General features: G+C 46.0%; 1 long non-coding RNA gene across 1 annotated transcript in view; it reads right to left on the minus strand.

Moving 5' to 3' along the window:
* LOC143809199 (uncharacterized) overlaps positions 1 to 24,653 on the minus strand; it is an 87,986-nt gene that overhangs the window by 22,162 nt on the left and 41,171 nt on the right. The window contains exon 2 of the long non-coding RNA XR_013222142.1: positions 8,639 to 8,853. This is a non-coding gene — a long non-coding RNA (uncharacterized LOC143809199). The remainder of the gene's footprint in view (positions 1 to 8,638; positions 8,854 to 24,653) is intronic.

The following is a 24,653-nucleotide window of genomic DNA, read 5'->3' on the forward strand; positions in this document are numbered from 1 at the left end:
ATCTTGCACAAATAACTACAAACCAGTCTCCAATCTCCTCTTCATCTCTAAACTCTTGGAGCGCCTGGTCTACTTCCGCCTTACCTGTTACCTCTCTACTCACTCACTCCTAGACCTTTCACAGTCCAATGTCCGCCCCCTACATTCAACAGAAACTGCACTCATCAAAGTGACCAATGACCTTCTGACAGCAAAATGTAATGGTGACCACTCTGCTCATTCGTCTCGAGCTTTCGACACTGTTGACCATCATCTCCTACTCTCTAGGCTCCAGTCACTAGGCATTAAGAACACTACTCTCTCCTGGTTCTCTTCCTATCTTTCTGATCGCTCCTTCAGTATTTTGTTTGATGGCTCCACTTCATCTCCTCTTCCTCTCGCTGTCGGGGTACCTCAGGGCTCAGTCCTTGGCCCCCTTCTCTTCTCTCTCTACATAGCCCCAATTGGACAGACCATCAGCAAAGTTGGCTTTCAGTACCATCTTTATGCCGATGACACACAACTATACACGTCATCCCCTGACCTTACCCCTGCTGTACTACAGAACGTCAGTGACTGCCTGTCTGCAGTCTCCAACATCATGTCCGCCCTCTATCTGAAAATCAACCACTCCAAAAATGAACTTCTACTGTTCCCACTGTCTACTAACATCCCTAAACCTGACATTTCCCTCTCCATTGGTGGCACCATAATAACACCCCGGAAGCAGAGGCGCTGTCTGGGTGTTCTGTTTGACTCTGATCTCTCCTTCACATCCCATATACAATCTCTTGCCTGCTCTTGCCGCTTACACCTAAAGAACATCTCTAGAATCCGCTCTTCTCTCACCATGGAAACATCAAAAACCTACTACTCTACTACTCTATTAATTGGCCTCCCCTCACTCGACTTTCCCCACTCCAGTCTATCCTTAATGCAGCAGCCAGTGTTGTACATCTAGCTAATCAGTACTCAGACATGTCCGCTCTTCGCCAGTCGTTACACTGGCAGTGGCTACCCATTCATTATAAAATCCAATTCAAAGTACTTGTTCTCACCCACAAAGCTCTCCACAGTGCGGCACCCCCTTACATCTCCTCCCTCATTTCTGTCTATCGGCCTAACCGACCACTGCGCTCTGCAAACCACTTTCGACTAACCTCTGCACTAATCTGTACCTCCCACTCCCAACTCCTAGAATTCTCAAGTGCTGCGCCAATCCTCTGGAATGCTCTACCCCAAAATATTAGGACCATCCACAATTTGCATAGTTTTAGGTGCTCCCTCAAAACACATTTGTTCGGAGTGGCCTATCACGTTCACTATTCAAAGTCATTTTATGTTTGTGTGTGTGTGTAGCCCATTCACTACTTCCATCTATCTCCCACCCCCTGAAGTTGGCTGGACCATCATTGTAAATACATCATTGTAAATACACACCTGTACTACCTCATTGTAGATTGTAAGCTCTCACGAGCAGGGTCCTCTTATTTTGCTTTAATTATTGTATTGTTAACATTGTTACTTATGACTGTTGTGTTTGAAACTGGTAAACTGTATAGCGCTGCGGAATATGTTGGTGCTATATAGATAAAGATTATAATTATTATGCGGAAAAGGGGAAATGTTCGTGACTCCACCCGTGGTGTTTGGAAATGAAATAGTGGCCGACGCTGCAGTTCAGATCCTATGGGGCAGATGGTGATGCAGCAGAGTTGGTGCAGCTCTCCATGGGTAGAGCTAACCCCAGGGCAGATGTAGTGTAGAGATATAAGATGGCTGTGGTGGCTATGCTGGGCAGGTGTGATTGGAATAACGCAAAGGACACAGCAAGGTGCAGTTTCCAGATTTTTTACTTATAGTTCTTTCTGGCACCCAGCCGGGTGTGCTATGTCCTCCGAGTCTGTGGTCCAGCAAACTCCCAGGTAGATTGGGATACACCTTTCCAGGACTCCTTTCATATGCCTTTCTCTAGCTGTCTCTCTACGCTGGCTTTCGTCTTCTGCTGCCCAGCGCTTTACCCAGTGTTCCAAGCCAGCAGCCACGAACCTGGTCGGGGGACATCCTCTGAGTCCCTTGGATTCTATTCAGCTGGCTTTTTGGCGAAGCATGGGTGGATGTGTCTGTGACTCTTGCAGAAGCCACAGCCTCCGGTTTCTTAGCTAGACTTGTAGTTTCTCACTAAGTTGGTGCCTGTCCCCTGACTGCGACCCGGTCCCTCTACATCTGGATGCAGGCTCCACAGGTGGCTTCTGCACTTCCCACGCCCATAGGACCCCTTCTTGCTTCTGGAACCTCTTTCTGTCTCTATTTCACACTTCTTCTGTCTGTCCATCAGTAACTGCAGACCTGCACGTCTGCTCAACTCCACTTCCTCCCTCCTTCCCTCACTTTCCCTCCAAATTAGCTCCTCCCTTACTCTACCTACCCCACCCACTCCCAACACCCCTTCCTATCCAGCTTGGGATGAGGCCTTCCTCCCTACGGGTACGCACAGGTGCCCCGACTAAACTGGTGTGTTGGATGTGAGGGTTAGAGTCCTGGATAGTGCTCCCTCCTTACCTGACAGTGGGATACCACACCTCTAGGTGAGGTGCAGTATCTCTGTGATGACTGGACCCCTGGGGCACCACAAAATCAAGTTGAAGTGTCATGCAAGCGAAAAAAACAACAAGCCACCACAATAAGTTAGCACAGGTGTTCCTGTGTAAGAATTATAATTACAGACATTTTGCTGTCCCAGATCTCACTGTAGTGCTGTGTGTGATTACTACTAACACTTCTTCAGCTTTCATTACACAGCACCCAATGGTTGGACAGGGGAAGACACCTCAGAGCTGACAGCCCTGTGAGGGAAGAGCTTATGCTGTACTGCCACTGACTGCCATCAGATTAAAAATTTAGAAATGTTAGTGATTACCCTCAGCTATGCTCCCAGCACTTTGCAATCACACACTGCTTGGCAGTGGGATCACTGAAAGCAGGCTGTCTATCATTATATTTCACACAGGAGAAAGTCTGTTCTAAGCTATTGTGGGGCTTATTCTTTCTTCCTCTGCTTGATGCCTCCTGCTTATGGTTGGTAAGCCTCATAAAGGGAAAGAAATACATGCCCCCAGAGAAAACTCACCCCATATCACCCCATATGTTGGGCATATTATAAATTATAATTTAACAAACTAATATATCTGCATAGAAGAGGAAAAATTATAAGATAAAATCTATGTTTTTTCAGCTCTTGCAGCTATTATTTTATTATTTGGCCAGTTTAACATGTTCCAGCTGGTGAAAGTTCCTCTTTAAATAAAGCGTAATAATTTTGAAAAAGGTATGCAAATTTCTTATAGCAAAGTAAAAGCTGTATGTTTATAACACTTAACCCATTTACATCCACACTATATTTGTATACTATGGGTGTAGGGATGTATGGAGCTAAACCTGCTCCATACAAGCTAGGTGCTGGCTGTGTTTTACAATTGGCACCTGGCTGTGATCACAACAGTTTAAGCCATTGGATTTCAGCGTCAATATTAAACTGTAAAATCTAAGCAGTTTGACAAAGTATATTACCCAGCTGTCAACTCAATGTCCACCCCAACTCCCATTCTGATTCCTACGTGCTTATGGCTTTTCATGGCAACGGGGGCTTAATGGATGTCGCCATGTCTCCCATAATAGTATTCCGATCAAGACTGTAAGATTGCACTTACTTACGGGTTGGGGAATACTCGCTTGGCAGCGATATAACACACAGCAAGACGTTTTCTTCAAAAGTTCAACTGGGTTTATTACTCTATAAACCCCAGTGGCAGAAAACACAAAACAACAATCTTCAAAGCACGTCAAAACGAAGTAACAATGTTCACAGCATGACTCTATTCCATCAGGACTGCGACCATACACTCTTGGTCGAGTCCAATATTCAGGCTCGCTCTGGAGCCAAACACACAGTCTGGTATTACCTGCTGACTCCTTGTCAGTCCCCCGGGAAAGCTGCCCAAGGGGATCACCAATTTGTCTGGGTGGCACACATTAGTCAGTTCAGACCCACCGGAGGACGGTAGCTTCCCCAAGTTTCACTGTGCGCTGCTCAGGGATCCGGTCCTACTCCCAGGACCACCCACGCTGCTCAGAGATCCGGTCCTACTCCCAGGACCTCCCAACACCAGCATGTGCTTTCCAGGAAGCCTACTCCCAGGTCTTCCAACACAGGAACATACACAGGGACATGTGACCCACACCCTGGTCACATTATGTACCTTGTAACCACACCCCATAGGTGAGGTACATCACATGGGCTGATCACGTGATCATGACATCACTGCAGGTCCTCATACTCCTGCAGGGAAAAAGGTACAGTGAGTGCCCTCACCCAGTGGTGAGGTATGTGGGTAGCCAGACCCTCCCATCTCTCATAGCTACCCGCAACCCGGACCCAGGTGTACTAAATGACATCTTCAGTGCTTACGTGCTCTAATGACAAGATACTCCGGGTTGCATCGCAGGGAGCATCCCTCCCTGTGATACATACCTCCCATTAACTACAATGCCGGACACTGTCTCACTACCACATCCATGCATACTCATGGCCTCAATATGCCTTCGTGCATATACTGGAGAGACCATGCAGCGCCCCCTACCTTTTACAGGGGTCACTGCATCACAAGACTTGCCACAGGTCAATCCAATACTAATAAATTGTTCAGGTCCCCTGGAGGGATTAAAATGTATTATAAAAAGTTACATTTTTTTATGTAAAAATAAACAAAACATAAAAATCCAGTTTGCTCCATGTTTCATTTAGCTAAATGAAAAATCTTATAAAATAAAAAATTCCCGATGTTGTGGAGTGGTTTTCAGAATTTGAAACCATCTTTAGGATGGAGGAAATTGAAGCAGACCTTTCACAGACAAGGGTCTCCTTCTTAGGTACCTGGACTGAATGGATTCTATTTAAAGATTCTGCTCGTTTCCCTGACCTGTTTACCTGAATACACCTGTCTATTCTACAGTCGATTACTAAGCTACTCTTCCTTTCTTTTCATGTTCTCATTTTAAATATCTTTTCTTGAGCCCCACCTAATTGGGCTCCCCCCTCTATTTTTTCTTCTTTCTATCTCCCCCCTGGGTGAGCTGTTCACCTTCCACCAGCTCGGTGTGATAGGTCTGTACCATGATTTACCAGTTACTTTTATAATGATACCATCTGCGTGCATGTCTCGCTTTAGGGGACATGGGCGAACTGATTTTAGGTATGCTTTACTTTATTTACGGTAATGAAAGTCCTCGCCTGTTGCGGGGGCAAGGAGTCATTGCTTATATGTTAAAGATACCGTAGTCATTCTTGAGGGTTTACTCCCTCTAATTTTTTTTTTTTTTCTCTCTCTTTTTTGTAAGATTTATACAAGGTTTGTGAATGAGTGTTTTTTTGTGTTACTCTTCTCGAATTGTATATTATAAGAAAAAGTACTTTGATCATTGACGTAGTTTTCAACTACTGTTTTTCTTGTAAAATTCTCTTCTCTTTAATAAAAATATATTTAACCGATAAAATAAAAAATTAACACAATTTTTGCATTTATAAAAGGTCAAGCCTTTAAAATATTGAGCTATTTATCCTGCAACATTTTTCCGTCCACAAAACGAAGAAGCAGGGCGAAACGCGTGCATCGGGGCTGGAGGCAGAAGCTCTACGACTTCTTTACACAGCGGCTGATTTAGAGGTAGATCCACTATCAGTCATTGCATCATCTCTTTTGGGTTTATTTTGCCGTAGACTTGGCTTTGCTAAGGGTATACATAGGCATAATATGTGTTAGTTATTCACATACATATAGATGCCAAAATCTTGTTACAGACAGCAAAGAGGTTTTTTTAGCATAATCTCAATATTTGTATGCATATCCTTTGTATGTTTTATAAAAGTACAAGCACTTTGTATCTTTGAGATATATCACCAGCTACTGGTTAATCAGAATAATGACATTTGTAAATACAGAAAGTGTTAGAATCTGTTAGTGCCTCCCAGGTGATTAGTCTTTGAAAGTCTCTCGTAGGGTACTGTCGTGGCGATAGGAAAACCAGTTTTTACTTACCAGTAATAGGATTTTACAGAGTCCACGACATCCCCCCCCCCCCTGGTAGCTAATCACTGGATTCCTGCACTCTATTGGAAGGTGTGCCTTTAGTTGTCACTCTTTAGAGGTGATGCTATTTAGTAATGTTTAAGTACTGTATATATGATTGTGTACTAACTCAATGACGGTGTCCCTTATGCTCTGAAACACAAACTGGAGTGGTGAGGGGGACCGCCCCTTTAAATCCTGTAGGTTTTTACACAGTACTCCCACAGACACAGGTGCAGAGTTGAAACATTTGTTTTTACGTACAGTACTCCCACATATGGGTGCAGAGTACACACTGAGGTTTAAAGGCACAGTACTCCCACAGTCACAGGTCCAGAGTACACACACAGAGGTTTTTTTGCGCACACACAGAACCTAACAATGTCCGTTACTCCAGCTGCATCCTGTCCCTATGCTAATCAGGGCAGAGTGGCAATGGCACCTGTGATCTGACATTTATATTGTCCAGGTCATATGGTGCGCTGGGCAATCACAGCCATGCTTGGAATGGCTGTTATGGCTCCAGAAGTGCCCATAGGTTAAAGCTTGTTAATTGACTGTGCTGCATTATTTCAACAGACTTTTTTGGCACCAAACACGAACATTAAATCGAACTTCCAGTACAAAGTATGTGTTCTGTGTTCAGTACTGGATACTAGTTGTCCAGTACGAATCCCGAACTTTACAGTTGGGGTTCGCTCATCCCTAGACACCATTAATTTTATTATGTGACATACTGCAAAGCAGGAAAAAAATTCCAAGTGTCTAGAAATTGCAAAAAAAGTGTAATTCCACATTTTTTTTCACTTATTTATTTACCATGTTCACTATACGGTAAAACTAGAAAGCGTGAACATGGCGCTAATGTATTCGGTGCCCATTTAGGATCATACCCCCTAAATAATCCTAGATAAAACTTGGCACTCAAAATTTTTGTATTCATGCAATTTAGTAAGTGTAGGCAATTCAAAATATAAATGTAGATGTTTCGGTCAACACATGACCTTCATCAGCAATGCAGATTGTGTAAGGGGGTACGGAGACTAGTTCATGCCGCACACACTCCTTGCCCATGTCCCTGCAAGGCTGGTTAAGCTGATATGTGATACTGTGGAATGCCATGTATATTTGATATATTTTATAATGTTGTCATACTGTGTAATGCAATGTACAGATGTTAATGTGTCAAGTAGATATAGGGAATCAATAGGATCTAGCCCACTAGGGGGGCACAATAGAGTAAAATAGGAATAAGATAGATCAATAGGATTTAGCTAGATAGGAGGGGTCACTTGGGAGTAGTTGGGGAGTTTCCTGGAGTTAGTCAGTAGGGGCAGGACAGTTGAGTCCCGCAAAGTTCAAGGGGAAGAGCCCAGTTGTCCAGGGCCTATGGGCTGACAGTCACACGGTGGTGGAGGAATACAGGGCAACATCAAAATGGTAACAGCTAATTTCGTGGGAACTACCCTAAATTCTGGCGCAAAACGGACGGGGAACTCCTGAAACGAGTTAGTCTGGTCAGTCAAGAAGTTGCAGTACTGAAGGCGATGGTACAACCCTGCGATATTCCTGGAGAAGTGAGGAACAGTACAGGGAATAGAATGTTGATGTTCTGCAAGGAACCTTGTGCTGTTTTAGTGACTGAACTGGATGAACTTAGTAAAGTTGTTTTGTTGAAACTGGATTTGGACCCTGCCTGTCATTACATGGTGCTTCAAGGAAAGGAGCCCCAGCAGACCGATATGGACCCTGATGTACAAGTAAATGGACCACCAAATGCACCACAGAAGGGATAATGTGTTTATGTGATGGAGGGCCAGGGTGTGACAGAGCAGCCACTGTTAGCCACGACAACCCCCCTGGCCTCCGTTACAATTGCAGTAGTGAATTGTACTGATTTGGCTAGATGGTATGTCACTCTCCATAAGGAGAAACGATACCCCTTAGACCCCAGTCCAGAGCCTCTCACCTAGCCAAATCAGTTCTCATGCTTCGCACTGACGAGGGCCAACAGCCCGAAACACCGTGTTTCCGAATTGAGATACTGATTTGGCTTTTATCCTAAGTCATATTGCACGACTCGTTAGGGGGTTGATTGTGACTTGTAGGATCGCTACTTCCAACAGGTGGCGCTATAGAGTTAAGTCCTCTTTTTCTCAGAAGAGGCAATTTGCATAGTGGCCTATGCACTTATTCAGCCTCCAAGTGCAGCCACTGCCCGCCATATACCTTCTGAGTGAATATCGCTGTCAGTGGCCACAAACAAAGTGATCGCTTTGCCTGACAATTATTATTCTGTGAGTTCAGGCCTAGATAGTTTAATCTCTCATCATCATTGTGTTTTTATTGTTAGAAAGTTAGAATTTGTAAAGTAACTGTTTAAAATTCCAGAAAAGTAAAAAAATGGCTCACGCCAAACAATAACTGAATTTCTGCTTAAAATGGAAGCTGAAATTTTTTTAGAACTTTCATTACTATTAATTTTTATACATTTCTAAGTGTTTTATATTATTGTATTGAGAAAAACACCTAACCTGAGTGAAGTATTTGCAAAATCCTCTGTAAATTTGGATAATTCTTGAGCCAACGGTTCGAGGTCACCACTTATCACAGCATACTTGTTTCCATCACACTCCAGGGAAATGATCAAGTGACAGAGCTGTATCGCCATTGGGGATATAATCCGGTCGATCGTCTTGGTTACGAAGACTGAGCGGATATCACAGTAAGAAAAAGAATCCATTATCTCCTATCAAGAAAAGTCAATATAATCAACATTAAATATAGAAATTGTACATGGATCATATAGTTTTGAGTAATGTGTAAAGAATGTCCCTCTATGAGTCTTTGGAGATCACCTCTTCCTTCCTCCTCCTCATTATTATGAGTCTGGCTGTCATAGAACTTTTTCGCAAAGAAGCATTCCCACTCAGCTTTTGTCTGCAATAGTAGACCATGAACAATAGACCATTCCTCAATTTCTAATCACTCCCCTAAACTTGACATCAAAATAATAAGGGATCAGGAGAAAAGCATCCGCTTAGGCTAGGTTCACATTTGCGGTTGAGTCCTCAGCGTATCGTCTGCAACCGCATTCAAAAACGCATGCAAACGCATGATAACGCTGCGTTTTTATCCGCAGCAGCTTACGCATGACAGAAAAAAATGCAACATTTGCATGCATTTTTGCATGCGTTTGCGTTTTTTATGCGCATGCGTTTGATAGGAAAAAAAATTTCCAGGAGAATTTCCTTGACCCAAGCCACGCCAAATGGGTGTGTCTCATGACATTTCTGTATATAAACCCTTGTACAGATGAAATCATCAGATTTTGCTCCTGTATCCTGCATCAAGATGGATCTTCGCATGGAGAGTTTCTATCGGAATCTGAATTTGAATGTCAACTTGTTTCTCTCCTTTGCATTTGCTTGTGAGCAAAAATGGAAAAGAGAAAAGCAGAGAAGATGGCGTCGGCGCTTTTGGCAGCACCTGATTGTTGAACTCCGACAGAGCTGTGGAGCCTACCACTTCTTATACAGTGAGCTCCGTGAAAACCCGGAGAAATATTTTGAGTACACGATGATGTCTCAAGACAGCTTCATGGATTTGCTGGTTCGTGTACGAGGATCCATCAGCAGGCAGGAAACCCAGCTCTGTAGAGCGATTCCTGCTGAGGAACTTCTGCTGGTGACACTAAGGTACGTAATATTTAAACATTAACGCCAGTCATAATTATTATTGTTCTGCAATGTCCTTAATATTTTTCCCTTTTTTTGTTTTGCAAAAAAACTGTGCTAAATATTATTGTTATAAAAGCCATGTCATTTTCTTTTTTTTTTTTTATTTCTCTGTTTTGCAAAACCCCTGTCATAAATATTATTGTTTTGAATTTTTTTTTCTTTCTCTGTTCGGCAGATTCCTGGCTACCGGAGAGAGCCTATCATTGCTCCATTTCCAGTTTCGGATAGCAATTTACACACTATCTGGGATTGTCGCAGACACCTGCCGGGCTTTGTGGGATGTTCTCCATGAGGAATTTATCCCCCTATTCACCACGGAAATCTGGTAGGAAACTGCAGATAAATTCTTGGAAGTTTGTAATTTCCCCAACTGTTTGGGAGCAATGGATGGAAAACATATTAGAATTAACAAACCGGCTGTAACTGAATCCGAGTACTTTAATTATAAAAAATATTTTTCCATAGTGCTCACGGCAATTGCAGCTGCGGACTGTAGTTTTTTCGCCGTGGACATTGGATCATTTGGCCATTGTAATGACTCCCAGACATTTAAAAAGTCGGACATGGGCCAACGGTTGTATGGCAATGTAGCGCCCCCACTGTCGCAGGGCCGAAGGGGTACCCGGTACCGGGCCTCTGACTCTCTGCTCTGGGGTTGTCACGGTGGCTAGACCCGGTCCGTGACCCTGCTGAGGGGCGCCCAATAATAGGTGTGGCTGGTGGTGGTAGTGCGGTGCGGTGCCGGTCACAGTAAATAACGAGGACACCAGGTTGCAGTCTCTTTACCTCTTTACTGAAGGTTTCGAGTTAGCCAATCCAGAGCACTGTTAACCGTGCTGTCTGAGACCGGCCGGTCCAAAGGCACATTAGGAGTTCCCCTTGACAGGTGAGAATCAGCGTCTACCTGCTAGCGCCTATGTGTTGTAGTCCTTCCCTGCTGAGCACCCCAGGATAGTCCTCACAACTGATTCTGTCTGTCTCTGATGTTCGTTCTCTCCGTCCCCCAGATGATATGGCTAGGATGCACCCGTATGACGGGGTAGGCCTGGAGTTCTTCTGGGACTCTAGAGTCGCCCCTCTCCCACAGCTGCCTCCGTTGTCTGCTTAGGTGTTTAAGTGAGACAGCCAACCTATAATTGGCTGTCCTGCCGTGGTTTGAAGTAATGCTTAAAGTCTCTTACTTTCTCGGCGTTCCGGCCACCGACTGTTTGCGCCTCAGAAGGATGTTGCCTCGATCTTTCAGCACGACTCCTTCTGGTCCTATTGCCTCTTTGCTGTATTCCCGTTGCTCACTTGTTGCGTTGTTCTCTTAGGAGTCTGCCAGGATCCCATCCCTGACAGGTCCTCTCTCTAGCTCTTCCCAGTTACTTCTCTGTGTCTTGCTGTCCAACCCCCAGTTTTACCAGAGTGTGTGAGGAGTGGCCTACTAGATAGAACCACCCCCCCTGGTGGCCGGAGTGTGAAGTGTAGTGTGTGATACCTGATCAGGTGAACTCCCTTAGTGCAATCAGACGCAACATCACTCCCCTTAGCGGCAGAGCGACGTTACTGCAACGACCAGGACTCTGGGGCGCTGCACTCCCCCCCGGTTAAATCCAGTACTCCCGGACTGGGGAAATCAGAACAACAATACATGTTAACAGAAAACACACAAAATTTTGAAATATCATAAACAATTAAACATAACAGTGCTTCCCTTTGTGGGAGGTGAGGATTCTTGAACGTTGCAAAGGTTAGGTCATGCACAGTTTATGACTCTCAGTTTAGTGGTTGAAACAGCGGGGACCCCGGGTAAACAAAGGGGTCCCCTTCTAGAAGTTTTTGGAGCAATCACTGTCCATTACTCCATTGTCCATTTTAAAACCTGTAACAAAAGATATGCACACAAACAATTGTTGACTAAATAGCAGCCCTCACTAATACCTCCAAGTTTTGTAGCGGAGGGGAGTTTGATTCTGAGTGCTGCGCGTAGACCTTCGCAGCGCAGGGGTTGCTACTGGCCTAACAGGGCCCACTATGCTTGCTACCGCTGGTGTAGTGCACTGCCTTCTAGCTACACTTCTAGTGAGTCTGGGTAGCACTGGCAGGCTGGAGCTCTCAGGGCTGCTGCTAGCAACAGTGGGTACGGCAGGCTCGCCGATAGCAGAGGGAGGATTGGCCAGTTTAACGGTCGGCACGGCATCTTCAGGTAGGGCTTGTTGAGGTTGCGGGACCGGATGATCTGGTACCACCATTGGTTCTGGTGGGTTCGGCTGTTGGTACGTTAGAACAGGTACCACGATGGCCTGATTTATCTGAGTCCAGGACTGGGGAAAGTCACCAAGGACAGTGTGGATCATCTTCTCCTTTTCTACAGATGGGGAGGTTCCTGGATCCATTTCCCTCGCTCTCAGTTTATCAGGGCAGGCTTTAAGGTGGTCCCTGGATATCACCGTCGAGGTCTCCCCTCCATCCTTGCTGATTAGGCAAACCTTCGTGTTGTCGAAATCGGATGGCAGGACAGTATACGGTTCCGCTTCCCATTGGTCGTCGAGTTTGTGTAGCCTCCTCTTTCGTTTGAGTACGTGCTCACCAGGTGGCAAGGGAATTGCAGGGGCATGCTGGTTGTAGTCCCTTTCCTGTTTTTGCCTGGCCTGATCAAGGCTTCTTTCCACGCACTCCTGTACCTTGCGGTACCTTTGCCGCCTCTCGGTATCCCAATCGGCATCCGGCGAGGTATCCTCGGGGGTTAGGACCCCCATGTCCAGATCAACGGGTAACTTGCTAGACCTTCCTCGCATCTGGTACGCTGGAGTGCAGTTGGTGGAATTTACTGGGATGTGATTATATATGTCCACCAAGTCAGGCAACTTCGTTGGCCACAGGCTCCGTTCCTCTATGGGCAAGGTCTTTAGTAAGTCGATCACCACCTGGTTCATCTTTTCGCACATCCCATTAATTTGGGGATGGTACGGTGTGGTTCTGATCTTCTTACACCCGTACAATTGGCAGAACTCTTGGAACACTTCCGCTTCGAATGCTGGTCCCTGATCGGTCAGTACCTTCTCCGGGTAGCCATGGGGCCTACAAAAGTACTGCTAGAAAGCCTTGGCGGCCGTCCTGGCCGTTAGGTCCTTCACAGGCACAACCACCAAAAATCTGGAGTAGTGATCAACGATGGTAAGAGCGTAGACATAGCCTGACCGGCTAGGTGTCAGCTTCACATGATCCAGCGCGACCAGTTCGAGCGGCCGCTTGGTGATGATAGGCTGCAAGGGAGCCCGTTGGCTGCCACGGTCCCTCCTGCGTAGGCTACATGGACCGCACTCTTGACACCACTTCTCAATGGCTCTCTTCATGCCAATCCAATAGAACCTCCCTCGGAGTAGCCTCTCCAGCTTCTTCCATCCGAAGTGTCCGGCTCCATCGTGGTAGGCTCCCAGAACCATGGGCGCATCTCGCCTTGGCACTACTATCTGCCATACCAATTCGTGAGTACGTGGGTCGATGCCTCTCCGGCACAGCTTGCCATCATGGATAAACAGTTTACTTCTCCCCTTCCACAGCTGTTGGGTCTCCTGTGGATCGTCTGGGCCGGGATGCAACCCTGCCTGCGTCAAGAGCTCTTTCACCCGACGGACCGCGGGGTCACCATCCTGGGTCTCCGCCCATCCATGGTGGGGCAGGGGATTCAGCAGGGCATCCGGTTGGTTCTTGTGCCTGTTCTTCACATGATGGGAGTTCTGAGTGGCTTTGGGGCGATGGAATGCAGGCAGCTCCACCTCTTCAAGTGCCTCCGGGTCTTCTCCCGTTTCAGGCAAATTGGGCATTCGGGACAGGGCATCGGCATTCGCATTCTTGCATCCTGCCCGGTACTTGATGGTGAAGTCGTAGTTGGACAGTCGGGCCATCCACCGCTGTTCCAAGGCCCCGAGTTTGGCGGTATCCAGATGCGTTAGCGGATTGTTATCCGTGAAGACGGTGAATTTCGCTGAGGCCAGGTAGTGTTTGAACCTCTCCGTCACTGCCCAGACGATGGCAAGGAATTCCAGCTTAAAGGAACTGTAGTTGTCAGGGTTCCTTTCCGTGGGACGAAGCTTCCTGCTGGCGTAAGCGATTACCCTCTCCTGGCCTTTCTGGACCTGGGACAGCATGGCCCCCAATCCTACATTGCTGGCATCCGTGTACAGCACAAACGGTTGGTCGTATTCGGGGTAGGCCAGTACCTCTTCTCCTGTCAGTGCCGACTTTAAGCAAGTGAAGGATCCCTCCAGCCCCTCGTTCCAATCAAATGGGGTGTTCCTCCCCTTGGTCTTCTTCGATTGGCCCACCAACAGGTCTTGCAAGGGCGTGGCCTTCTTGGTGAAGTCCTTAATGAACCTCCGGTAATAGCCTACCAGCCCGAGGAACTGCCGGACTTCGTGGAGGTTGCTGGGCTTTGGCCAGTCCTGGATCACCGTGACCTTGTCGGGGTCTGGGGCCACTCCTTCAGCGCTCACCACATGGCCCAGGTACTGCACTTTAGGTTTCAGCAGATGACATTTGGACGGTTTCACCTTTAAGCCAAAGTTGGACAGGGCTTCAAACACCTCAGCCAGGTGCTTCAGATGGTCTTCGTAGGTCTTAGAGAAGACAATGACATCATCCAAATACAGCAGTACGGTTTCAAAGTTCTTGTGCCCCAGGCAGCACTCCATCATCCTCTGGAACGTCCCCGGGGCATTGCACAATCCGAAGGGCATGTAGTTAAATTCGCAGAGACCCATCGGTGTCGTGAAGGCCGTCTTCTCCTTGTCCGCCTCCGCCACGGGAACCTGCCAGTACCCACTGGTGAGATCTAAGGTAGAGAAGTAGTTAGCAGATTTTAAGGCAGCCAGAGACTCCTCTATCCTGGGCAGTGGGTATGCGTCCTTATGTGTAATGCGATTCAACTGCCTGTAATCAACACACATCCTCATTGTACCATCCTTCTTTTTAACAAGGACTAATGGAGCTGCCCAGGGGCTACAACTGTCTCTCACCACCCCGGCCTCCTTCATTTCTCGCAACATGTCCTTGGCACACTGGTAATGAGCTGGGGGTACAGGGCGATATCTCTCTTTTATGGGTCGGTGATCTCCTGTGGGGATGTGATGTTGGATCCCTTTCACCTGTCCAAAATCTAAGGGGTGTTTGCTGAATACCTGCTCGTACTCGTGAACCACCCTGTAGGCCCCCTGTTTCTGATGGGATGGGGTAGAGTCAGTGCCCACATGCAATTCCCGACACCAATCTTTCGAGTGCACAGCAGAACCGTTGTCCTCCGCCACGTTTGACGGGACCAAGGGCTCAGGTGTCTGTATCACACTATTATTGACAGCGAACAGTTTGGCGAGCGTGGCATACTTGGTGAGGTGGACCTCTTCCTCCCCACAATTGAGGACACGTACGGGCACCCTCCCCTGGCGGACGTCGACCACCCCCCGGGCTGTCAGGATAGTAGGCCTATTGTCTGAATATACGGGTTCTACCAAGGCCTGGTAGTCCTTACCCCTGAGGACTATGGCTGCCCGACACCATATTAACATCTCACTCCTGGGGGGTATCGCGATGGGGTTTGAATCACTCACAGTGACACGACCAATCTCACCACCAGTCAGCTCTACCTGCTGTCTCTGCATCAGAGCTCTGATTTCTTTTTGCAGGGCGCGTTGTTCACTGTGGCCAGCGGTTTCTGCTACCTGTTGCAACAAAACAATAACTTCTGCAAGACAATTTTCTATCACATTAGTACCGATAGTCATCATGGGATTACATTCTCGTCGATCAATATCAACAATCACAATCCCTTGGGCTTTCAATTCCACCCGCCCCACCTTGATGGTGACCTCTTTATACCCCACTTGTGGCAACGGCTGACCATTACTGGCTATTATGGTGAAATCGTCATCGGGGCCACGAGTAATATCGGTGTCCTCCCAATACCGTTTATAAAGCACGTAAGGCATAGTCGTCACCTGAGAACCGGTGTCCAGCAAAGCGTTCATGGGGATACCATCAACCACTACAGGAAGAACTGGTCGCCCTCCAACGTATTTGGCTCTCCAATGCTGCGGGCCTGACCGTCCTACTCCTGGGGGTTGGCCCTTTGCCCCAGGGGTTGCTCGTTTAAAGGACAGTACCTTGCAAGGTGGCCCACCTGATGACAGCGGTTGCAGATGGGTCGTCCGTCCCAATGAAAGCGATCGTCGTCCCGGCCTCTGGTCGGCGGAGTCCTCCTCTGTCGCATCCAAGGGACATCCTCTGGTCTGGAGGCCAGCTGGATCTTCTCCTTGGGGGCCTCCTGTAGGGACTGCACCGTCCGGGCCAGGGCAGCAACGCTCTTGGTCAGCTCCTGCATCTGGAGGCGGAGTCCTGCAGGTGAGTCGTCCTCTAGGCTCTGGGCATCGGCCTCGGCGGTGACTGGGGCATCCGACGCCACCTCCTGGTGGTACGTGAGAGCGGGACGCCTGGGAGGTGCTGCACGGTTGGGCTGTCGCTCCTGCAACGCCTGGATAGCTTTATCCTTGAATTGCGCAAAAGTCAAGTCTGGATTTTGCATGGCCAGGAAGTGCAATTGGCCCCATTGGTGACTGCACAGGAGCCCCTCAATGAACCGCTCCTTCAGGAGTTTATCCTCATCCTGCATGCTGTCGGGGTCACTCTGCTTAATGGCCCGCAGCGCCTCCTGGAGATTAAGGGCATAGTCCCGTAAGCTATCCTGTGGTCTCTGTTTGCATCCATAGAAAGTCAGTTTAATTTCTGTAGCAGTGCGGGTATCGAAGGTGGCTTTAAGCTTTGCAAAAACTTGCTGTGCAGTTCCTTTATCCGCAGCGGGCCAGGACTTCACTTCTCTCAGAGCCGCCCCGAAGAGTTGGCCGATTATCATATGAACCTTCTGAGGCTCCGTCAGGGGATAGAACTCGAGCAGGCTGCAGATTCCCTCTTTAAAATCATTTAATGTGTGCGACTCCCCGGAGTATCGCGGGAGCCAGGCCGCTCCGGGCAGGTACGGCATAGAGAAGGGCATTATGGCCTTTGTGGTAGCGGCAGTGTCTGACTGGCTGATGGGGGCAGCGGGCTCCGTGGCCACCAGTGGTGGTATTAGGGCCGCGGCTACGTCCGCTACGGGGACCGGAGCTGCCTCTGCGTTCACGGCTGCGACCGCCGCCTCCGCTTCCCCTGACTCAGACATGGCTGTCCCTTCCTCCCACTAACCTGCTGGAGGTCGGAGTTCTTCTTCCGGGGTTGGCACCTTACCGCGCTTTCTCGTTCCGCGCTTCTTTTTGACCGGTTCCGCCCACGAAACTAAGGCTCCTCCTTCCATGCGCAGCAATGGCGAATTGTGGCGGGAACTCTTGGCGGCAATAACAATGCACAGTCTTTGCAATAAGTCACAGTCCAAGCACAATAAATCACAGTTCCAAGGCACACATGACCTGATTCTTCAGGCTTAAGTAGATCCTGTTCGTGACGCCAAATTGTAGCGCCCCCACTGTCGCAGGGCCGAAGGGGTACCCGGTACCGGGCCTCTGACTCTCTGCTCTGGGGTTGTCACAGTGGCTAGATCCGGTCCGTGACCCTGCTGAGGGGCGCCCAACTGGTCAACAGCATTTTTGGTGCCAAAGATATTTCATCGAATTTAGGGTATTTTTGGGGTGCTGATTCTGAATATGTCATCAGTTTTGCCAGATTGGCTCAAGTTTTTGAGATTTTTGGTATCTTATTTATAGCACTTGTTGGTAAATGCGACGCATCATCTCATTAATTTCTTTGGATTAGTACTTGAACTGAGCAGTTCTCAATATAGTTTTGTGTTAATTAGTGTTCTAAAAGTTTGTTCATAGCTTGATTTTTGCACTAACTTTATGTTGTTGTCTGTTTTCCAGTGAAAAGCATGAACTCATCAAGAAGAAGTTGTCTTAACGATCCAGACTCATTCTGCTACATTTGTGGTGAATACACACTGCCAAAACATAGAAGAAACATAACAGACTTCGTAAAAAAAGTGTATTTTGCCTATTTTGGGGTTATGCTTGGGGACCAAGACAAGTTTTGGGCACCACACATAGTGTGCAAAGCATGTATCAAATTATTACGAAAATGGAGCAAAGGACAAAGAAAAAGCTTCAAATTTGGTGTTCCAATGGTGTGGAGAGAGCCAAAAAATCATCATGATGACTGTTATTTATGGTAAACACAGGTACAGGCACATCTTCACAATGAGGGACAGGCCTTCTTGCAGATTCCATGTTACTCCCATTTTCGTTTCTTATGCTTATTGAATCCTTGCACTTGCACTGCACAGAAATAACAGTCATCATGATGATTTTTTGGCTCTCTCCACACCATTGGAACACCAAATTTGAAGCTTTTTCTTTGTCCTTTGCTCCATTTTCGTAATAATTTGATACATGCTTTGCACACTATGTGTGGTGCCCAAAACTTGTCTTGGTCCCCAAGCATAACCCCAAAATAGGCAAAATACACTTTTTTTACGAAGTCTGTTATGTTTCTTCTATGTTTTGGCAGTGTGTATTCACCACAAATGTAACAGAATGAGTCTGGATCGTTAAGACAACTTCTTCTTGATGAGTTCATGCTTTTCACTGGAAAACAGACAACAACATAAAGTTAGTGCAAAAATCAAGCTATGAACAAACTTTTAGAACACTAATTAACACAAAACTATATTGAGAACTGCTCAGTTCAAGTACTAATCCAAAGAAATTAATGAGATGATGCGTCGCATTTACCAACAAGTGCTATAAATAAGATACCAAAAATGTCAAAAACTTGAGCCAATCTGGCAAAACTGATAGCATATTCAGAATCAGCACCCCAAAAATACCTCAAATTCATTAAAATATTTTGGACACCAGAAAAAAAATTTTTTTTTGTTGACCTGTGTAATAGGTGTGGATGGTGGTGGTAGTGCGGTGCGGTGCCGGTCACAGTAAATAACGAGGACACCAGGTTGCAGTCTCTTTACCTCTTTACTTAAGGCTTCGAGTTAGCCAATCCAGAGCACTGTTAACCGGGCTGTCTGAGACCGGCCGGTCCAAAGGCACATTAGGAGTTCCCCTTGACAGGTGAGAATCAGCGTCTACCTGCTAGCGCCTATGTGTTGTAGTCCTTCCCTGCTGAGCACCCCGGGATAGTCCTCACAACTGATTCTGTCTGTCTCTGATGTTCGTTCTCTCCGTCCCCCAGATGATATGGCTAGGACGCACCCGTATGATGGGGTAGGCCTGGAGTTCTTCCGGGACTCTAGAGTCGCCCCTCTCCCACAGCTGCCTCCGTTGTCTGCTTAGGTGTTTAAGTGAGACAGCCAACCTATAATTGGCTGTCCTGCCGTGGTTTGAAGTAATGCTTAAAGTCTCTTACTTTCTCGGCGTTCCGGCCACCGACTGTTTGCGCCTCAGAAGGATGTTGCCTCAATCTTTCAGCACGACTCCTTCTGGTCCTATTGCCTCTTTGCTGTATTCCCGTTGCTCACTTGTTGCGTTGTTCTCTTAGGAGTCTGCCAGGATCCCATCCCTGACAGGTCCTCTCTCTAGCTCTTCCCAGTTACTTCTCTGTGTCTTGCTGTCCAACCCCCAGTTTTACCAGAGTGTGTGAGGAGTGGCCTACTAGATAGAACCACCCCCCCTGGTGGCCGGAGTGTGAAGTGTAGTGTGTGATACCTGATCAGGTGAACTCCCTTAGTGCAATCAGACGCAACATCACTCCCCTTAGCGGCAGAGCGACGTTACTGCAACGACCAGGACTCTGGGGCGCTGCAGCAATCATTTCAATTTCCCCCTGCATCGACCTTTTTCCAACACTCAAGGCCCACCAATGCCATTTGTTGTGGTTGGGGATCAGGCCTTTTAGATGTGTGGAACCTCCTTAAACCATACTCCAGTTGGGACTTGACACACACAAAAAGGATTTTTAATTACCAACTGACCAGGGCACTAAGAACAGTTCAGTTTGCCTTTGGTATGCTTGTCTCGAAATGGCACATTTTAGGGAGAGCCATTAATCTCAAAATTGAGACAGTCGATGAGGTTGTCAAGGTGTGTGTGGTTCTGCACAACTACATAATGACTAAAGAACAACCCAAGGTTGAACTTGATAAACCGGTTTGTAACCCATTGCCAGATTACCATCATCACCCTCTCAGGACAACAGTTGAAGTTGCCCAAATGAGGGATACATTTGCGTCCTACTTTGTTTCTGAGAGTGGACGTGTGTCCTGGCAAGATGAAATGGTTTAGTGTTCTTGTAAAGTTATGTAATGTTATGTACCTGGAATTACTAAAATTTACCTTTAATGTTTGCCGACAATAAAACACCTCTAATTAAACACCTGTTCCAAGTGCCCTCTATATTACAATAATTTTTTTTAAAGTTTAATAAGTTGATCACCAGTTCACAACTACAGTTTTTATGAAATCTACTCACTGTATCATGCAGATTGCATGAGACAGGGATTGGATTATAACCAAATTGGGTTATGCAACCCATGCTTTACACAACATATCTTCTCTCTGAGGTCAGTGCTATGGTAGGTGACTTTGGATTTGCTCTATCATGTCTTCAGTCTGCATTTCTATAGTTCAATATATTAATACAGACTGAAGAAATGATGGAGCTAATCCACCTCATATCTTTACTCACCTGTCCGTGTGTCAGAACCAGTCCACTCAGGATGCTGAAAACTCAGCATCCTGAGTGCACTATTGCTGACACCTGGGCAGGTGAGCATTGCTGACCCTTGACCTTTTGTGCTGTATTAATATATATTTTTGGAGGATTTTCAGTCCGCTGTGTTTTTGCCACCTTTTAGCTCCATGACAGATACAAGAAGCAAAGCTGTGTGAAGCAAATAAAGAAGAGGGGCAGCAGATTTTGTGTCATGGAGCTATGAGGTGGCAAAAACACAGTGTGTGTAGATGGGGAGATGTGTGTTGATGGCACACGGTGTGTGTTGCCGGCGACGAAAGAGACAAAGAACAAGCAGTGAACTGGGCATGGTGGTGGCCGTACAGTGGCATGCGGCAGAACTCGGTATTGAGGTAAAGTGTGTAATTAGTGGCACAGGTGGAAATACCACTTGTGGCTGCTGTAAGTACCGAGTCTGCTGCATACCCTGAACGTAAGCAGCATTGCGGGCCTGCATCACATTGAGCTATAGTTCAGGCGTAAGGTGTTCCGACATGCCCAATTCTATCTGATTAAAAAAATGGTAGCTGGTCTCTGGAGGTCAGCTTTCAGATGGTCAATGCATTTGGTTGACATCCTGGAAAAGTGTGTTAATATGGGTCAGACCACTTTCCGGTCTATCTCCCAGCACCTTCAGACCATTCTGGAAGACTGAGCTCAAGTGAATAAACTTGGGCGTGAGTGACCTGTCCGAGGCCTTCTGCTGCTGGCAGGAAGAGCCAAAAAAAGAGGCAGAGGACTGGGACAGGGGTACACCTGCTTGTTCTCCAGACTGTGATGCCGGCCCACTTGCTGCTTCACTGGTGGATGGCTGGGACTGGTCCGTGGCTGATTGATGAGTGACTGCTCCAGAGGGCGATCCAGGTTCGAGGGTGCTGGTCCAGGTTCTGTGAAAAGAAGAGAAAAGCAAAACATTACTACCAAAAAATAACAATTATAAAAGCGCCATCTCCTGTGGAATAGAAAAATTCTGATTAGTGAATACAACACAATGGAATACAACACAAAAATACTTACGTTCTCTGAGGAAGGACAGGCCTCAGGAAATCCAGCACCCGGTGGTATTTATATTTCCCAATCTTTGCTGCAGCACCACTGCGAACTTGGATCTCCTGTCTCAGGTCCTTGTTGAAGTGATCCTTCATCGAACGCCAATGGGTTTTGACTTTGTTCACTGTGAATAGGCGAAAAAAATTGTTAAACAATGCACTTTAGGCCGGGATCACACAACCGTGTGTGATGCGAGAAACTCGCAGGAGTTAATCGCATCACACACGGTTGTGTATTCCCGGCCTTCAGGTTCACTGCCGCATCAGACCACGTTGCAATACTTATGAAAAGCTTTTCTGACTAGTGGCATGGTGCTGTCCCAGTCATCCATCATCGCTTGGGCCACCTCATTCCACAGCCGCCGAATCACCACAGCGTCTGGGTGCTGCTGCTGCTCCCGGGTGTCCTACAACGCAACTCACTCCTGCAGCAATGTGATGAGGAGGTCATTATCAAGGAATTCATCCTCCCATTGTGGAACCTAGAAATGAAAGAAAAACATTAATGTTGGAAAGATAAAATACTTAAAACTAAAGCAGTCAAAAAGAAAAAAAACTGTCAAGAGTACCAAAAACAGTCAAGAATAAATAAAAACAGACAAGAATACTTACACGCCGTCTTGCCACCGGAACTTGGGCCTGAGTCTGCTGCTCCTACTCATCTGCACTGGAATGGTTCTGTAAAGAAAAATAAATATTTTGCCACATGTGTTATAGTGACAGTGAAGACTTACCAATCAGTAGCAAATGTACTCACTTCAGTCTCCTGTCCACTCTGTGAGATCTGCTCTTCACTGGAGGACATGATGAGGAATGCTGCAAGAGAAACAGAAATAATCACAGACTGCAGGGAGAAAAACAGGCAGACATATAGCTTGTATACTCACATTTTGAGTCTTCCAATGCTTCCAAAAAAGATGCTGCAATGCTTGTAAAGTCTTGAGAATACTGGACTTCCACTGACAACACCTTCTTTTATAAGCTTTGCTTGGGGGGTGGCTTAAAACCAGTTCCTAGACATGTTTACTCATAAAAAAGCATGCATTTGCAAACCCAATCATACACATGTCCTTGCGTGCCAATGCGTTTCCATGGACTGTAATGCGATTATTTGACGCACTCCTTCTGCAAGCATCGGCATGCGTATGGCGGCGGAAATTTGCCGCCTCAAAAAATGCAACATGATGCGTTAGTCGCGACCAGCCACACATCTTGAAACGATGCATGTGTAAGCAAACGCAGGCGAACGCATGCAAACGTATGAACCTGCGTCCACAATGTTAAAGATATGAAATCAAGACACATGCGGATGTATGCATCAGAAATGCTGCAGACACAACAGCAAATGTGAAACTGGCCTTACTTGTATTATTTACATCTAAGGGCCCTGTGTGAACATCAGTGTTAAACATTTGCCAAACGGCAACATGACTGCCGGTCGCCAGTCATTAAATAGCCGATTTATACAGCCAGACCACGCTTCAGATGGGCACTGTATGACCTGTGATAGATCGCTCAGGGTGTATAGGAGGCTATTGTTCAAATTCTAGTACAAATTCTGTTTACATAGGACGATGCGCTGTCAAACACTATGATTAAGATGATAAAAAGTGAAAAGTCCTCAATTGCTCTGTAAAAAATGCAGTGTTTTACAGTTCCAGCCAAGTGGATGGGATTTAGGGAAATCTCATGCCCACTGTACTTCTTTTTTCTCAGCATAAACTGACCTGTGGTGTGAGTTTCACATCCACAACTTGTCAATTTCTCTTTCTTTTCTCATACACTTGCAAAATGAGACAGGGACACATTAAAAACGAATGTTATCCACATATCACTATATCAATAAAGATTAGACAAAGCTAAATACCAGTATTAGAAACAAACAGCTTTGCTTAAAACATGATATACCAACAAGAGACAAAAGTTAAGTGTCAAAACATAATAAAAACGCTCACAAAAACAATGAGAAAATGTTAGTAACCTAATTTTTATAATAGGTGCAAAAATGGTGCAGAAAATCTGCAACATCAAAAAGCTCAACAAAAGCTCTTTCCACCGGCCACGCCCTTTGCGTTTTTTGGTGGTCTGTATTGTCTATTTCTGATGAGTTGAGCTGATTCATTAATGAAGTGTCAGATGCACTAAAATTGTCCGATGAATTGTAATTAGATGAATTGAAACTAACATGCGATTTATTCTGAAATATTTTATGATTAGAAGTTTGAGAATTGGTTTGGGAGTCTTGGAGGCGCCCTCCCAATTATTACAATCATATACTTTATTTTCTGAATAAACATTTAAGTCCCGTTGAAATTTGCATTTCTTTCTTTGTATAATATAACCCTCCAATGTAGATACAACTTCATGCTTTTTTTTCAAGAGTTTATCATAGGTCGATGCGCTTTTGAAATTTTCCAACATCAATTTGGTATTATCTATTTCTTTATGGATATCACTCAATTTTGATTCTTCATATTTGATAATCAGGCACATGAGATTCAATGAACAATGACTTAATATGTTATTCCAATCCTCTGAGAATTTCGAACAAAAAATAGTTGTGGATTTCTTTTTCAATCTCAGTCCTGTCTAGGTATCATATTTTTAGATACATAATTTTGCAATGTGGCTAGATCCCATCAAACTTAGTCTCTTGCTTCATTAGTTTTTCCAACTGTACTAGATTGTCAGGCATGTCTGAAAAATCATCTGTCTCATCAGGTTTGTCGGAGAGAACTTGTGCTGCTTTTTTTAATCTTTCTCTGGATAAATCCGACACGATTGATTAATGCCAGGTGTGACAAACGGTGAACAGAAATAGTGTCCACAGTAAAGTGCAATAGTGCTTGATTATCGGTCTATATTATGTTGGAGCAAAAGAATCGGGTGTCAGGCAAACAACAAACAATCATAAATAAGAAAGGAAAATCCAGCTCACCGATGCTTCAAGGTGCACGGAACTCTGTCCTGATGAGACGTATATACATGTAGTAAAAGAAAAAAACTTGATGCTCCAGCTCCTTTAGATAAAAATTCTTCAAATTTATTCAAAC

This window comes from Ranitomeya variabilis, chromosome 2 (genome assembly GCF_051348905.1).
Source record: "Ranitomeya variabilis isolate aRanVar5 chromosome 2, aRanVar5.hap1, whole genome shotgun sequence".
In the NCBI taxonomy this organism is placed as follows: Eukaryota; Metazoa; Chordata; class Amphibia; order Anura; family Dendrobatidae; genus Ranitomeya; species Ranitomeya variabilis.